General features: G+C 33.1%; 1 protein-coding gene and 1 pseudogene across 1 annotated transcript in view; one reads left to right on the forward strand and one right to left on the reverse strand.

Moving 5' to 3' along the window:
• The window catches only part of mirr (iroquois-class homeodomain protein mirror), a 148,385-nt gene that overhangs the window by 25,363 nt on the left and 105,968 nt on the right, over positions 1-17,054 (reverse strand). The window lies entirely within an intron of this gene.
• Positions 2,932-10,532, forward strand: LOC140446127 (peroxiredoxin-5, mitochondrial pseudogene; annotated as a pseudogene).

Below are 17,054 nucleotides of genomic sequence, written 5' to 3' on the forward strand. Positions count from 1 at the left end.
ATGAGCCGACCAGTTCAGTCGTTTATCTATGGTTATTCCCAATAGTTTAACAGTCTCTTTATTATCTGGATCATTGTGTAAATTACTTGCAGATAGAACCAAACTTTACGTTTTATCAGAGTTAAGTTTTAGTTTGTTTGCAGCAAACCATGAGTTAGATTTAGTAAAAACTTCCTCACGAGACATTTTGAAATCATCATTGTTTTTTCCGGATGTATGTAGAATCATCTGCGAATTATGTGGATTTTTACGGAGATATGAATTTAGGCAAATCGTTAACATAAATAATAAACAAAAGAGGTCCTAATACCGAACTTTGTGGGACTCCATGTTTTACAGATAGAAAATCGGAGAGATGACCTTAAGACACTACCGTCTGGTGTCTGCCACATGGATAAAAAGTTTTAAGCTTAAGAGGAATACCTCTGATTTCATAGTAACTTAATTTGTGGAGCAAAATGTCGTGTGAAAAGCAATCAAAAGCCTTCGACAAGTCGCAAAGAGAAATTGCTATGCGATTCCGCGTCCAACCCCTTAATCAGCTGGCTCACACCATTAAATACCGCATTCGTAGTGGAACGAGCACTTCTGAATCTATATTGTACTTTGCTAAAGTAATCATTTGACTCAAAATAGGAATAAAATTGTTATTGATATTGAAATTATGTATATTGATAACCTTTTCAATCACTTTCTCAAAAGTAGAAAAAATGCTTATGGGTCTAATTGTCAGTTTTTGAGGAATCACCTTTTTTGTAGATTGGTAGTACTTTTGAGAATTTTATTGCTTCAGGAAATACTCCAGTTGATAGAATTAAATTAATATGATGAGTGGAAGGTGTTAAAACTATTTGGTAAGTTTCTTTTCAAATTTTGCTATTAATTTCGTGAACGTCCCTACAATTAGAATTACTAAGAGACTTTATTATTTAAGAGACCTCTTCTTCCACAACTGGACGAAAAAAAAAGGACTTACTCCGAAAAGGATAATTTTTATAATTGAAGAGGACATCGACATTAGTATTGGGAAGAGAAGTAATTATATTCTCTGTAATTGTAGAAAAAAATTGATTTACTTCATCTGGAGGTAGATCAGGTTGTACCGAACTGGATCTTGTGTTGTTTCTTTCTAAATTTACAATTTTCCAGCAGTCTCTAGGTTTATTATTGAAATTAGTAATAAAATTATAGTAAGCTGACTTTTTAGCAATTCGTAATTGCTGATTATATTCAAATTTTGATTGTCTACAGATGGAGAATAGACAAATCATGTTATAAATAACCACAAGTTAGGGTTAAGTATTATGCCTGTTTTAATTGATTAATTTTAGTGTACCCTGATAAAAGAAGAATACTGTTCCTATGTTGAGTATCCAACATTTCTAATCTTTTTTTTATTATTCGATAGAGTGTGGAGCAAGGATTCATTTATCAAGATTCAAGATAAATCGATTATTGCCGTGGAACCTCTGTCAATTACTGGAGTTATATCTTTCTAATAGAAAATGTCGGCTGTCATATGAAGAAACCTTTTTAAACTTTTAAGACAACCTTAGCTGGTGTACAACAGGGTAGCGACTTAGGACGACCCCTGTACCTAATTTTTACTTAAATATTTGAACAACTAATTACACAATAATCGGTAATTTGCTTGCTGCGGACAGCAACGCAGGAATTAAAAGTTGCTATTAGTTTTTAAGTAGACCAAGGATTGGAAAATACAACTTAATAGTGGGAACTTAGTCTTAGTCAACTTTATATTAGACGAAGAAATAACGACCTCTTTATATTTCTTGGAGAACGTCAGTTACCTCAAGCAGACTTGCAATTTAAAGACACATGACCGAAGGATCGATGTCTGTAAGAACTGTTTTCTGACAATATTTGGCGATACAGTCAAGCTTATATGGACCATTGTCCAACAAAAAAAGGCTTATCATGCTTCAGTAACCACCCCAGATAAATGAGGCAAGCACATCCCTGAAAATAAAATGAACGCAGATGGAATGGCTCTGGTGCATCAGCACGTTGCATTTCTTCCAGCATATAAGATCCATTACTGTCGTTAAGAGACAACTAAAAAATATTTACCACCTCACTACATTCTGGCCGAAGTTTACAGTAAATATCAACAAAAGGTGAGGAGATATGACCTAGTCAGTTCAACTATTTAAGGCAAAGTCTTTCGTATCTCCGGAATAAAAATAAAAATCCTAACAAATATACTTGTCACACATGTGACGAAATAAAATTATCATACTTTCAAGATAATTACCGAGAATTCATTTTTACTGGAAAGAAGAGAATCATCATATGAATGCTGAAATTACTTATGCAATGAAGTTGGCAGACAAGAAGTCAAAACTTTACTTTAATTGCATTTGATTTACAGCTCCACTCCTGCAAACTTCAATGGCTTTCTATAAACGACAATTATGGACATTTAATTTGACCGTGCACGACATAAAAACTGAAGTCGCTTCATGTTTTCTGTGGTATGAGACAATGGCAAAAAGAGCAGGACATGGGATTGCTTCTTATGTGTTTCATGGACTCCGCCAAATAGACAAAATATTTCAGATGTCGTTTTGTACAGCGACTCATGTATAGGTCAAAACAAAAATACGTACTTTTTGACAATGTGCTTGTCGCTAATAGAAAGTAACGAACCCTGGACCACAAATTTATGATGCCTGATCATTAAAGGATAAAATTGGAAAGGATCATGGCAAAATTGGATTGGGGGCAACATTAATTCAAACGGCTGCAAAGAAAAATCCATTTATTGTGAAAGAAAGATTTTTTTGATTATGCTGACCCGTTGAAAACAGAAATATCATTTACAAAAAAAAACTATCGTAGGTATTGTTTGGAAGTAATTGGCTGCGGTTTGTTAAGGACCAACCACTAAAAGTTTTCTATAAAAATAATATGAAAGCAGTAAAGCCTGTTATGGTCATCGACTTGAAAAAGAAAGGTAAAGCAGAATCTTTTCATACCAAAACAGACTTACGAACAACCGCTGTCGCTATCATTCGGAAAAAAGAGACATCTTGTCACTATTTCCGTACCTTTCGCCGGTGTATCATAAATTTTATCAAGATCTGCCAGCCCAAGGTGATTAGGCATACATATTAGGCATACCTTGATTATTATTAAAATTTAAGTCATTCTATAATATGTTTAATATTTTTGTGCCTTGAAGCTGCTGAAAGAAAGGAAGACTACCTGAGTAAGTCTGTGTAAATGGTAACAAGTAAGAAAAAAGTTAATTTAATTGGAAGTTAAGCTATACAATTTGTTGAAGTTCAACAATAACTACTATTTTGTATCGTTTTCTGAAAAAATATAAAAAAATTTATTTGAAAAAACCCAAGAACCGGTTTTTTCGTATCCTCAAAACGAGGGAAAATGACTTGTTACCTTTTCCACTGAGGCTGTCCACATATTTTATAGGTATGATTTGTATTTTTCGTCTTTCGACTTAATAAACATTTCAGATCCCATCATTCAATATTACGTGACATCTCATGTAAAATTCAAATCACACAAATAATGTTTCTGTAAGGCAATGAAGAAGTAGTTTCTTGTATTAGCAATAACTTGTAATTAGAGATTCTTCCGTCCACGTGCAGGGGCATCGCACTGGTAGGGGAAGGAGGTTATTATCCGGAAGGGATTCGTGTACCTCGGACATACGTGAACGACATATTGATTAATCAGCTGGACTGACCAACATCAGGAAATGACAAATGCCGTTTCCGAATTGACAGATTGCATAATAATCACTAGTAGTTCAAAGACATTAATAGGCCAGTATTGTGATTAAATCCGATGGTTATCATTTGCAGTGATGTATGTAGGTTATATATAATACCACGATTATGGCATATCGCAGGATCATTATAATATCGAATAAGTATCCAAAAACAATTATAGTAAATATTATACGAAGGTGGTTACATCGTACATAACAAATAAAAAAAGTGTCTTTGAAATATGATTTATCATTTTCAAGTATTGCAGATACCTGACCGGTTAAACCCATAATGTGCGTTGTAAAAACAATAAAAGATTTTTCAGGTATCGGAAATCCTTAATTTTCACGAGCACGAATCAAAATCAGAGCAGAAAGAAGAATAAGATCTAAAATTTGCAGTTGATATCTGATGTGAAAAGTCAACCTAACATATCTATTTAAATGTCAAAATCTATAAAGACGAAATACGGTAAAAAGCAAAGAAATTCATAAAAAAAGGAGGGCATTATAAAACACATCATCATAATCATTAATATAGCAGATGTGTTGTGGTTTATCATTGAGCTTCAGCAGGTCGGATAGTTTTATTAATGATATTTCTCCACTTTTCGCGGTCATCTGTTACATGTACTGCCTCAGAATATTTGTTAAAAAAAATCTTTTTCGTAATGTCTGCCCATCGCTGTGGAGATCTGTCGCGTTGTCGTTGACACTGAGGTCTTCGTTGGACAAAAAACCGCTCCATTTCGTGATAGCTTCGATAAATATGACCAGAGAGAGAGAGAGAGAGAGAGACGCTGATTAGGTTAAATTTCATCTGGAACAGAGACGTCCATGGAATTCGAAGCAGTCGTTTCCATGTCAATATTTCAAAAGCGTCTTCTATCTGATTCATTGACTGTTCGTGTCTCGCATGCATACTAAAATAAGAAATAGACACAGCTGTGTGTTAACAAGAGCTCCAACATATATCATGGAGGAGACTACCTCACACCCCGCAGTAGTTCGGGTATCAGGAAAGTGTTGTTGGCGATCAATAACCATGATTTTGGTTTTGTTGTAGACCATCTAAAACTCTGCGCAGTATAACTCTGTATATATGTTCAATAATAAGGGCGAGGAGGAAGAAGTAGAGGCCGACCGCGAGTTAGGTGGTTAGATGGAGTTGAGACCAACTTAGGGATACTAGAGATCAGAAGATGGCAACACGTTGCCAGAAACCTAACAGAATGGCGACTAATCTTAGAGCAGGCCAAGATCCGCAGAGGATAATGATGAAGAAGGGAGATAAAACGCACCCTTGAAGGAATCCCTTCTCCAAAGTGCATTCTTTGGATAGGTATCGATCAATTCGAATATATGCCAGGTTATCTTGACACAGTTTTCTAATGTGGTGGGTCAAGAGTTTGAGTACACCCATAATGGGTCTACAATAATTGTCGTAGTATGTTTCATAGTTTGTCATTATCAAATGCCTTTGTACAGTCAACAAAATATTCAAGACATAAATAGCGGGATCTTTTTAATGATGTCTCTTATATTAAGGATTTGTTCTCTAGTACTTTGCCCTTTACAAATCCAGCTTGCTTAGGTGGTGTTTGCCAACTTATGAAGTTTTCTAGACGACGTTGCAGGATGTAGAGGATCACCATACTGGCGTGTGATACTAGAACTAGTAGTTTATGTGGTTGTTACAATTGTTTGTTGGCCCTTTCTTATGTAGAGGTATGGTTTAGGACCATTTTCCAATCTCCAGATGCTAATGATAATAATATATTTCCCCTTTCATTACAAGGTTTACAGTTCACTGTTAACTAATTGTTTTCTTAATTTTATGAGTTCTTGTAGACCTTGATACCATTCCTGTAGTACTACATCTTCTGGTTTGTCTGCAGCTGGTAGCTAATTCTGGATGATATTGTGGTTAATATCCAATGAGTATGTATAAATGGAAATAAAACAAAGACAGCAACGGTTGAGACAGGCTAAGTAAGTAAAGGGACAAAACCTAAGTTTTGTGTAGGTATATAGGATTAGTACTACAGGGCAAATATATGGGTAATCATGCATGAAAAGTTCAGGCCGACACTAGTTAATAAAAAAACGACAGAGTATAGGTAAAGATGGTTAGGGCAAGTTCATAGCAAAAGTAGTGTCAATAATAACTGAATATATTGTGGTAATCAGGTAAAATCAAGATAAAATAGAACAATAATTGAAGATTGTTTCCAATGCAATAGAAGAGACCATGAGAGATTTTGATATAGTACGTTAAGTTTTGGATTACATATTGCAAACTACATAAAGCGCTAAAATCGGCAATATTGCCTCGTATGAGGTAAATTCTCCGATCCCCTCCGATACCTAGACTCCTAGACAGAAAACGAGAAAACCATTTAGTAACACATAACAACGCATGAGATATACATCTCCGTCCGTCGATTTTTGTTTTCCAACGTATACCCGTTTGATTTCTCATAACAGAAACTCGATAAAAATTTGCTGACCTTTATAAGACGGTGCATTTGTATCGGTTTTTAAAAATGTAAACAACTTTTTGTGGTTGAATTAAAAATAAAAGCTCATTTTTTTAAAAAGATAAAACAAAAAATATACTCTTATTAAAAATAAAAAATAATTCCTAATAAAATACGAAATAATTCTGTATGCCCCACAGAAATGATTCTAATATTTGACCTTCTACGGCTGAACAGTATCCCAATCTGTCATAAAAACTTCTGCGGACATATGTAAGAGTTTCTGCTGTAACAGAATTGAAGACTTCTCTTATTCGGTTTTTTAATTCACAAAATTACAAATTTTTTGGCTCTGGCCTCAGTATGATCATAGATGATGCTTTTTAAATGTCCCCAAAAAAGAAGTGCATGAGTGTAAAATCTGGAGATCGCGCAGGCCACTTAATATCGCCTATTCTCCTAATAACTAGATTCGGGAAAGTATTGTTTAAGTACTCCATAATATTTCGAGCGTTGTGAACTGCACAGTCGTCTTGATGAAACCAAACATTCTCTAGATTTACATCAGGAAGATTGAGAATAGCGAAAAGAACATATTTCTGTAACAAATCGAGGTATACTCTATTATTCAAGTTGCCCTCAATAAAAAATGGACCTATTATGTAGTCTCCTAAACTGCCAGTCCAGAAATTAACTTTTTGAGGACTTTGAGTTCGGTAAACAACACTTCTGTGCTGGTTTTCCCGCACCCAATACTTCGTAATGGAAGGATTGGGTCTCCCTACTAACGAAACAGAATATTCATATCAGTAAATAAATTCAAGTTACCCTCAATAAAAAATGGACCTATTATGTGGTCTCCTAAACTGCCAGTCCAGAAATTAACTTTTTGAGGACTTTGAGTTCGGTAAACAACACTTCTGTGCTGGCTTTCCCGCACCCAATACCTCGTAATGGAAGGATTGGGTCTCCCGACTAACGAAACAGAATATTCATATCAGTAAATAAAATTTTTTTTAATAAAATTGGGTTCATTATTAGCCTTCGTTATTACAGTTTCACAAAACTCCATTCTTCGAAAGTAGTCAGTCTGGATAAATCTGCTTCGTTTTCGAATAATTAAAATTCTTGTAAGCGTGCTTTTTCCATACTTTCGTTACAGTAATATTGCTAACATCTAACTCTCTAGCAACGCTTCTACTTGAACGACTTGAATCTACCTCGATTGTTGCACAAATTTGTGTATCTCGGCATTTTCTTTTCTCAAATTTTTCTGGTGACACTTCTTGAGCGTGACATTTTATTCAATTTTTGAAGCAATAACAACTCAAAATTTTTAACAATATTATGAACTGACTGTACGCAAGGAATTGGTCTTCCCTCAAAAAACACAAAAAAAAAATTGACACACTGTTGTCCAGAAATACCACCACAAAACCATTTTATTATTTGAACCTTTTCTACGGGCGTATAAACAGATATGTTGTTTACAAAAATAAATTAAAAATCTACTCTCTTATTGCTTTAAACAACCACTGTATAATGACAAATTATTGGCGACAGGGTAACGGAGGTTCGTGGAAAGTCGACGGCGCGCAGTGTTGCCATTTACAGTTTGCATATCTAATTTAATACTTAACGTACTGTATCTGTTTCCTTACAGTCGAAAGGTTTAATATATTTATTATTATAAATATTCGCTATTTTATAATAATCCTTTACAACTGACTTCATATAGCATTGACTAACATCTAAACTTTCTTTATTCTAAAGATATAAAAAAAAACGAACATCGATCTCTTAGTAGGTAGATTTAGTTCATCAAATTTTACCGCTTTTAATGATTTAATTCGTTGTGACAGAAGTATCAGTGCACTTAACCGTAAATTCTTTTTAAAATCCCCAATCAACAATGATACTCGAAGTTAGTAGCATTAAGTATTTTAACGATGGCTTCGATAAGTACGATTGTACACCGATAAGACTGTCGGTTGTTAACGAGCCTCGTGGACGTCGAGGACCAAAGCCAGCTGCAATTGACCACGCATTTCCACACGAATAACCTCAACTAAAGTGACGTCTTTAAGAAGTAACACAGTCTAATGAATTGAAGACTCAGGAGAAGGATATTCATGGGATATAAAAATAGGCCGGTCAAATTGATATCATTGATTTAAACGACGAAAATAAATTTCACTACGTAAAAGGATATTATCAAGTTCCTCTTTTACCATGTTTTGTTGAAACAAATGCAGATGTAAATTATTATACAGTAAGGTTTTTTTATGCTGATTATTTTTATGCGATTTTAACTTGTGCGGTTTGTATTTCATCCAAAAATTTCTAATATTAACTATTATAATGAAATATTAACTATTCTCACATCCAGATGTCAGTAAAGTGGGCCTTTGCAATACGGGGATTTCCTTGTTACATGATGTTCCTATTACATCATTGCAGGTTTCGCATTAAAAGGTATAACCTGTTGTTGTTTTAAAATAATTTTTCTCTTAGCGGTGCTTCGTTTTATAATAAGTTGTTTAAAATTTTGCTGATAAAGTGATAAAAACGTTGCAGTATAATAAGCAGTTCGGTTTTCGAAAGATTTCAAGTGAGTGTCGTAAGTTTTATTTTTTATTAGATAAGGTTTTTGTCATCTCAATATCGTACGTCTAATTTTTTTTTATTTCTTTTTTATTTGGCCCGATGGAGAAAAAAAACATCAAAGACAATCTATTCCGTTGGAAACAAAAATTGCAATTTTAGATCTCTTAGGAAAAGGAGAAGGATCTACGGCAATTGGAAAACATTTTAATTTAGGCGAATCAACTGTAAGAGAAATAAATACGAAAATGCTATAAGGAAATCTTTTAATTTCTGAAACAAAAAGAAGCGCCAAATTTTACTCTTTTTTCTTCAAATTTGCGTTGTTTGTTTAGACAATATTTAATGTTGGTAATGCAGCTATACTTATTAAATAGATATTTTTAAGATATTCATAGATATTGTTTAAAATTAATCACTTGTGTCAAATTTATAAATTGTACCAAAAAACATTTTATTTTCAGAGTTTACCACTTATATAAACACGCAGCAAGTTCAAAAAATACGTGAAAAGCTGCAGTTAAAGGAGGGTCCTAAATAAACTGCTCAAATATCGTGGAGCAGTCATAACTGAAATAACAGCATTAACGAACAAAATTTGTATATTAATGCTGAATTAATTAATTAGTTAAATACCATCTTAAAAATTACGACTATAATTCTGCAAGAATAAATAAATTAGAAGCCATGTTTGGCAGGCGAGCAACAATGTTTTCGTACTAGAAGACCGTGTATAGATGCACTATTCGTCATAAAGCAAATTGCCAAGAAATCTTTAGAATATAATTTATCACTATTCGACAGACTAAGGATCAAATCTGTAGTTAAGTTTTTGAATAATAGAGAAGTTACTTTGGATATCCTAAAAACTATTGAAAACATCTATCAAAACTTTGTTTTCAAAACTTCCACAAAATTTATTTTAAATTCTTATCACTACAGCTGTTTCGGCTAATTGCCTTTCTCAAGTGATCTGTTTTTGGCATGGGTTTACACTTTATAGTGTCTAATGAAATAGGTTGAGGAGGGGAGAACTGTTTGTCTCAAGCTGGTCATTCAGAATTATATCTGTGTTTACAGATATCAAGGCCCATCTATAGTCCAAGGTTTGCTTAAATAATTTTTTTAATACATCAATGTATTAAAACGATTCACAGTTGGTTCTAGCGGAATAAAACCACAGCTTTTCCAAAGGTTGTTGCATATTTCTTCCACCAAAATTATTAAAGTAGGTGGCATTATTCCCAGTGTAGATCTCTTTGAAGATTTACCTACCAACAAAGTAAATTTGGCTCAACTTTCTTCTAGAAAGAAGGTGATACTATTTGCTGTTCCAGGTGCATTTACTCCGGGATGTTCTAAGACTCACTTATCCGAATATATAAACAAAGCTGACGAGTTAAACAGTCAAGGATTCGGCGAGATAGTCTGTGTAACAGTAAATGATCCTTTCGTAATGGATGCTTGGGGCAAAGAACACAAAACTTCAGGAAAAGTACAAATGTTTGCTAATGCTTCCGCTGCTCTAGCCAAAGCCTTGGATTTTTCAGTTGATATTGCTCCTCTTGGCGGAACCAGAAGAAAGAGATATTCTATGGTTGTCGAAAATGGTAAAATTACTGCTTTACAAGTGAAAGACGATGGTACCGGACTGTCTTGCTCTCTTGCAGAAGGTATTAAGTTGTAAGCTATTAGGTAGACTTTTAAGTTAAGTTATATTTGTTCTTCCTAGAGATTATTATTTAAAAAAATAAATTCCATTTTTAAGTACAGAATTAAATATTTTTCTTTCGCATCTCTTGGGACAAATCATTAATTGGACTTCCTCGCACTAATGCCGCACCCTGTATGTTCGATATTGTTGTTTTAAAAATAATGTGTAATGTGTGATTCAATTAGGTTACCACACAAGCAGAGACATGAGGATTTCTCATTCGCTCTACATTTTTACGGTTTTTTAATTTGTTCCCATAAAATTTCGTTTGTAACAATTGTTCCTTATAGGCGTACAGTTAAAACCAAATTGAAAAAGTATGTACAATTATAACTAACACCGATTAACAGTATTCACAGCCTAAAACAATAATTACTAGTTCTACTAGCAACATAAAAAGGGGGCTTTTATGTAGGCAGTAGTCAATTATCAGATAAAAAATTCTATTAAAAAACTTTAATCTTTAAACAAACATTTTCTTATTTAAATTGGTTTTGGCTTTTGTAAGGTCTTGCCTATTAGCATTCTAGTTAAGCTTAGCTGCTGGGAGTAACCACTGTTCTGAAATTGTTAAAATATCACTAACTAGAATATTTTAGCATACTTATGTTTTTTTACTATAAAAAACTAGAATGTTTAATGTAAAGTAAATGTTATTTATTTATTATTTAAAGTTGCTATTTAAATAAACGTAATTAATTATAAACGCATTATGGAAGTAAAAAAATGTTTAGCTATTTAGCATCATTAATAGGTGTATAGGTATAATTAAAAATATATTGAGGTGAGTTTAAAAAAATGTTTTGTTAACTGTTAGTTACAGGATGTTTGCAACAATGTTAGATAAAACATACAAATCAATTAAAATAATGTGCAGTTTTTATTATCAAGCTACAAAACGAAAATAATGTTAACGCAAAGTATAGCCTTAACGTGCCACTCTAAAAAATCAGTATTATACTTGTCGACGCATTTGACCATTGATCCCATAATGATTCTAGCCGTCTGACATTATATCGTTACAAAAAAAACATGAGTTATTTAACTTCACAATTAACGGTTAACGGTTAGTTACAAGATATTTGCAACAATGTTAAACAAAACATAGGCAACAATTAAAATAATATACAAGTTTTTATTTTCAATAGACAAAACGATTTGCTGCATTAATAAAACGTTGATTAGCAATAATTAATGTAATGTAATCAATCAATACGGAGTCCTAACTGCCACTTTTAGAAATGCTCATACACTTAGGTATATACAATAAAATTCGGGACGAATTAAGATCGAACGAACTAATTGTATTATTCAAAAAAGGAGATAAAACCGCCAGAAAACTACAGAAGTATACACTAAATACTACGCTAAAACTTATAACTAAAATTTTACAAGTGCTAATCAGAGGATAAGTTGAGCAGATGAACAACAGGCTTTTCGTAGTGGAAGATCGTGTACAGATGCAATATTAGTTCTAAAGCAAATTACTGGAGTACAGTAGACCAGCATTTCTGTGTCTGATTGACCTAAAGAAGCAAGGAACAGAACAGAATGGCGGAAAATCCTAGAACAAGCCAGGACCCAGAAAGGGTTGTCGAGCTACTGATGATGATGATGATGATGATGTCTGGTAAAATAAGAGTTTTTTGTATGTTATTTTAGTTTTCTTGGGATGTTGGGTTTGTCCATGGCTTTAGAGTGCAGAGTAGTAGTAAAGACAAAATGGTCAATTCTAGTGGCGTAGCTGAGAGAGTTAATTTCAGTGATCATGGAGATCAGGAACCTAATTTTATTCATGAAGATCATGCAAATGATTCTGAATGGACATAAAATACTGATTATATTCCAGAGTTTCATTTTGATGACAACAGGGCCTGTATCCAAATTAAATTTGAGAATACACCACCAACTCCTGTAGAAATTTTTAAAAGACAATGGGATGTAACAAATCTGATTACAAATTCAATGAACGCTTACGCCGACCTACTACAAAAAACTAATCGTCCTCACAGAAAAATTCTAGATATGCAAATATAAAAGAAATATCAAGAGAATAAACTAAACAGTTCCTTGCTATCTGTATATTACAAGGTCAACTAAAATATCCATCAATTCGGAAAATGTTTAGTATGAATCCTTCGTACTACAATCCGGCTTTACATGGCCCACAATCTGGAAGGCGATTTGAACAAATTTTAAAGTGCTTTAGTTGTTCTTATGGATATGGATATGAATATCCTGCTGGTCACCAAGATAAGCTAATAAAAGTGAGACCACTGATGGAGAACTTGTTGAATAATTTTATAAGCGGATACATCCCCAATGAAAATTTATCCTTCGACGAATCACTTTTGCTTTCTAGTGGACGACTCAGCTTTAGACAATATAAAAAAAGCAAGAAAGCTAAATATGGCATAAAATTTTATTCTGTCTCCACAAATGATGGCTACGTGCTGAATCTAAATATTTACTGTGGAAAAACTGAAGAAGACAGAGTTGTTTCTAAACTTTAATCATTGGTATTAACTTTGTTGGATTCGTACTTTGATAAAGGTGATCATATTTTTATGGATAACTACAGTTATGATCTCTCTAGTAAGCTTGTGATAAGATAAACTGATACTACTGGTACACTACGACGTAATCGTAAGAGTCATCCAACTGATATCACCAAAGCAAAATTAAAAAATGGGAACATATATTTAAAAGACGTGGAAATGTCTATGTATCTAAGTGGAAGGAAAGACGGTAGGTGTTATAGGACCGTATTGACAAGATGATATCATATTATTCTTCTCCACGAAAAAGTATACGATGGTATAAGAAAGTAATGTTTCACTTATTAGATTTTTCCATATGGAACTCTTACTATATTTCTAAGAATTTTAACTGGAATAAGACTTTTCTTCAATTCCGTGAAGAACTGATTAAATCGTACCTTGGAGTAGCCCCAACAGTAAAAGATGCAAGGCGTATAATAAGGATAGGTCCAATTAGAGGAGGAAAAAGGCAGCGCGTAGACCATGTACCTGAAGCAGATGTCCGCCAGTTTGAGGTTATGCATTTTCTCCCAAAAATTCCAAGCCAAAAGGATCCAAACAAAAGTTACCACATGAGATGTCAGTATTATTTATTCCAGAAAAAAACGGGTGTGGTAGTCCAGTGGGACTGCTGGTAGAAGTTATACTTCTATACACGCGTTCGCCGTTAAAAATTTATATGGGAGTCAATCTGCACAATCATTACATATGTAATGCTATAGGTAAGAGAGAGCAGAAAGAGAAAAAGAATTAATTATATAGGTATATGGTGCAACGTTTGCTGTATATAAACATTTGACCTGTAATAGGAGTATAGTAAATGAAGAATTGTATCAATATTTTAATGAAAATATATATTTTTATTTTTATATATGTATAAAAGGAGTTGAATGCAAAAAAAAATTTTACACATACTCTGCAGTAAAATTCATTGTTTATTTTGTTATTAATATAAAAATTACAATACAATAAATACACTGCAACATAATTCAATATAATAATACAATATAAATTAAAATGTAATATTCATAAGTATTTAAAACTGCCAATATACATATAACTTACTTTACTAAGATAAAAATAAAAAACCAACAACTCGGATTATGTTGTAAATTTTCATTTTATTTTAAAATTTATGTTTTTTTGCGTATATTACATATATTTGATAAGATTAACGTGAGGTTTTTAAATATTTCAAAAATAAAAAAGGAAATTCATAATTGGGATACGAACTCACAACCACCAGCGTATAAACCAAACACGTAAAGGATTTGCCAATTAGACATGACACTAACGGATTTCAAAATTGACAGCTCTCGGTAAAACAGTGATTATTTTGAAATACAAAAGCCTATAATAATTATAAACGATTAATTTTAAATAATACAAAACATATCACATAAATAATAATATTAATACATATTATATTATATATAATATTGTATATATATACAGTGTTATATATATATATATATATATATATACAATATTATATATATATATATATATATATATATATATATATATATATATATCTTCTTCAAGTGCCATCTCCGCGGCGGAGGTCGGCAATCATCATAGCTATTCGAACTTTTGAGACGGCTGCTCTGAAAAGTTCATTTGATGTACATCCGTACCACTCTCTCAGGTTGCGCAGCCATGACATTCTACGCCTCCCTATGCTTCTCTTTCCTTGGATCTTTCCCTGCATGATCAGTTGGAGCAAGGTGTATTTCTCTCCACGTGTAATATGTCCGAGATATTCCAATTTTTTTGTTTTTATTGAATTTAAAATTTCCATTTCTTTGTTCATCCTTCTCAGAACCTCTTTGTTTGTGACGTGTTCTGTCCATGATATTTTCAGAATTCTTCTGTACACCCACAGCTCAAATGATTCCAGTTTTTTTATTGATGTAGCATTCAAGGTCCAAGATTTCATTCCATAAAATAAGGTCGAAAAAACATAGCACCTCGCCAACCTAACTCTTAGTTCCAGTTTTAAATCCCTGGTACATAGAACTCTTCTCATTTTGTTGAAATTTGCTCTAGCCTTTTCTATTCTTATTTTTATCTCCTGATTGTAATCATTTGTGGAGTTAATCATTGTTCCCAGGTATGCATATTTGTCCACTTGTTCGACGTTGGTTTCGTTTATTAGAAGACTCTCGTTATTTCTATGAGTTTTCGATATTCTCATAAATTTCGTCTTCTTGACATTCATTGTTAGACCATACTCTTTTCCATACTCTGCTATTCTTGTCACCAGTCTCTGAAGATCTTCAATGTTTTCGGCTAAAATCACAGTGTCGTCCGCATATCTAATGTTGTTAATGGGAACTCCATTTACCTTTATTCCAGCTGTTTCACCCTCAAGGGCTTTTTTCAGGACCTCTTCGGAGTAGGCGTTGAAAAGAATTGGCGACAATACGCATCCCTGTCTTACTCCACATCTAATTTCAATTTCTTCTGACAGCTGTTCGTTAACACGTACTTTTGCTCGCTGTTTATAGTATAAATTTGATATGATCCTGAGGTCGTTGTAGTCAATCTTCTTTGATTTCAGGACATTCATTAAATGTTCATGTCGTACTTTATCGAATGCTTTATTATAGTCAATAAAACATGCGTATATATCTTGATTGACGTCCAGGCATCTTTGTATTAGTATATTAAGTGAAAAAAGAGCTTCACGTGTTCCTAGGCCTTTGCGGAAACCAAATTGTGTATTATTAACGTCTATGTCCAGTTTGTGATATATTATATATATATATATATATATATATATATATATATATATATATATATATATATATAATATTAAATACAAAAGGAACATTTTTATTCTCGAGAGAGGAAGAGAGAGAAAATATATCTTCTCTCTCTCTTACTCATTATCTTACATATGTAATGGTTTCACAGATTCACTCTCATGCAAATTTCCAACGCCGACCGTGCGTATAGAAGTATAACTTCAAAAACGGAAAGAAACCACCAAGTTTATGCGCAAAACCTGTTCAGAAGGACCAGCCTTGTGTGTTGACCCGTGCTTTGAAAAATTTCATATGCGTAATAATAAAATTAGAATTACAGTTTATGTATGAGTTTCATAATAAAGGTATATTCAAAAATATGTCCACATCATTATTCTTAATGTGTTTCTTATTGAGCGGCATATGCCGCTCTTGTCCTTACTAATGTTTTATTTTAAGATCAGGGACAAAGCGACATATGCCCCTTACTTTTTTTTGCCAAAATCGCTTTGTGAGATATAAGACCACTACTAATAGTTCTGTTTTAACAATATTTAATAATGTATTTTTCATTAAAAACCATATGCATTTTTAAAAGTCAATATTTTTTATTACTGTCCGCGAACGTGTTAAGTTTCTTTAATAAAAAACTATATTCATATTTGTGCATATCTGTTTTTTAAAACGCTTCTTCCAATGTTAAAAGATACAGTTCAAAACCCCATTTTATGCCAATTTTGAACAGCTAGTGATTTTAACGCCTTATTTAAAAAATATTTAAAACCATTTAATTTAAATAAACTGTTAGTGACTGAAGCATATAATGTATTGGAATCGTTTTCTGAGTGTACATATAAGGTTGACGCCAATACTAAACCAGAACCGCCTTGTGCCGTCCATTGAAAATAAGTTTAATAACCGCAATAAGACGTGATACTAGATTGAAGAAGTAGTTCTTGAGATCCATGTAGAACGTCTATTAGCATTGAAGCATGACTGCTAGCGGCATGAGCACCGGCATGCAGATTTAGTGTTATTGCATATGTGATTGATTCCATTTAGAGAGAAACGGAAGGATGGAGGATACTAGGATGAGGATTACAGTTGGTGTGGACATAAATTGCCGATAAGCTAAAGCGACTTTAATCGTTTAATGGATTCCGCAAGTGCTTACCTCTGGTTTTATTTGTGTAATTCGACGGGCCGACA

Source organism: Diabrotica undecimpunctata, chromosome 7, assembly GCF_040954645.1.
Source record: "Diabrotica undecimpunctata isolate CICGRU chromosome 7, icDiaUnde3, whole genome shotgun sequence".
In the NCBI taxonomy this organism is placed as follows: Eukaryota; Metazoa; Arthropoda; class Insecta; order Coleoptera; family Chrysomelidae; genus Diabrotica; species Diabrotica undecimpunctata.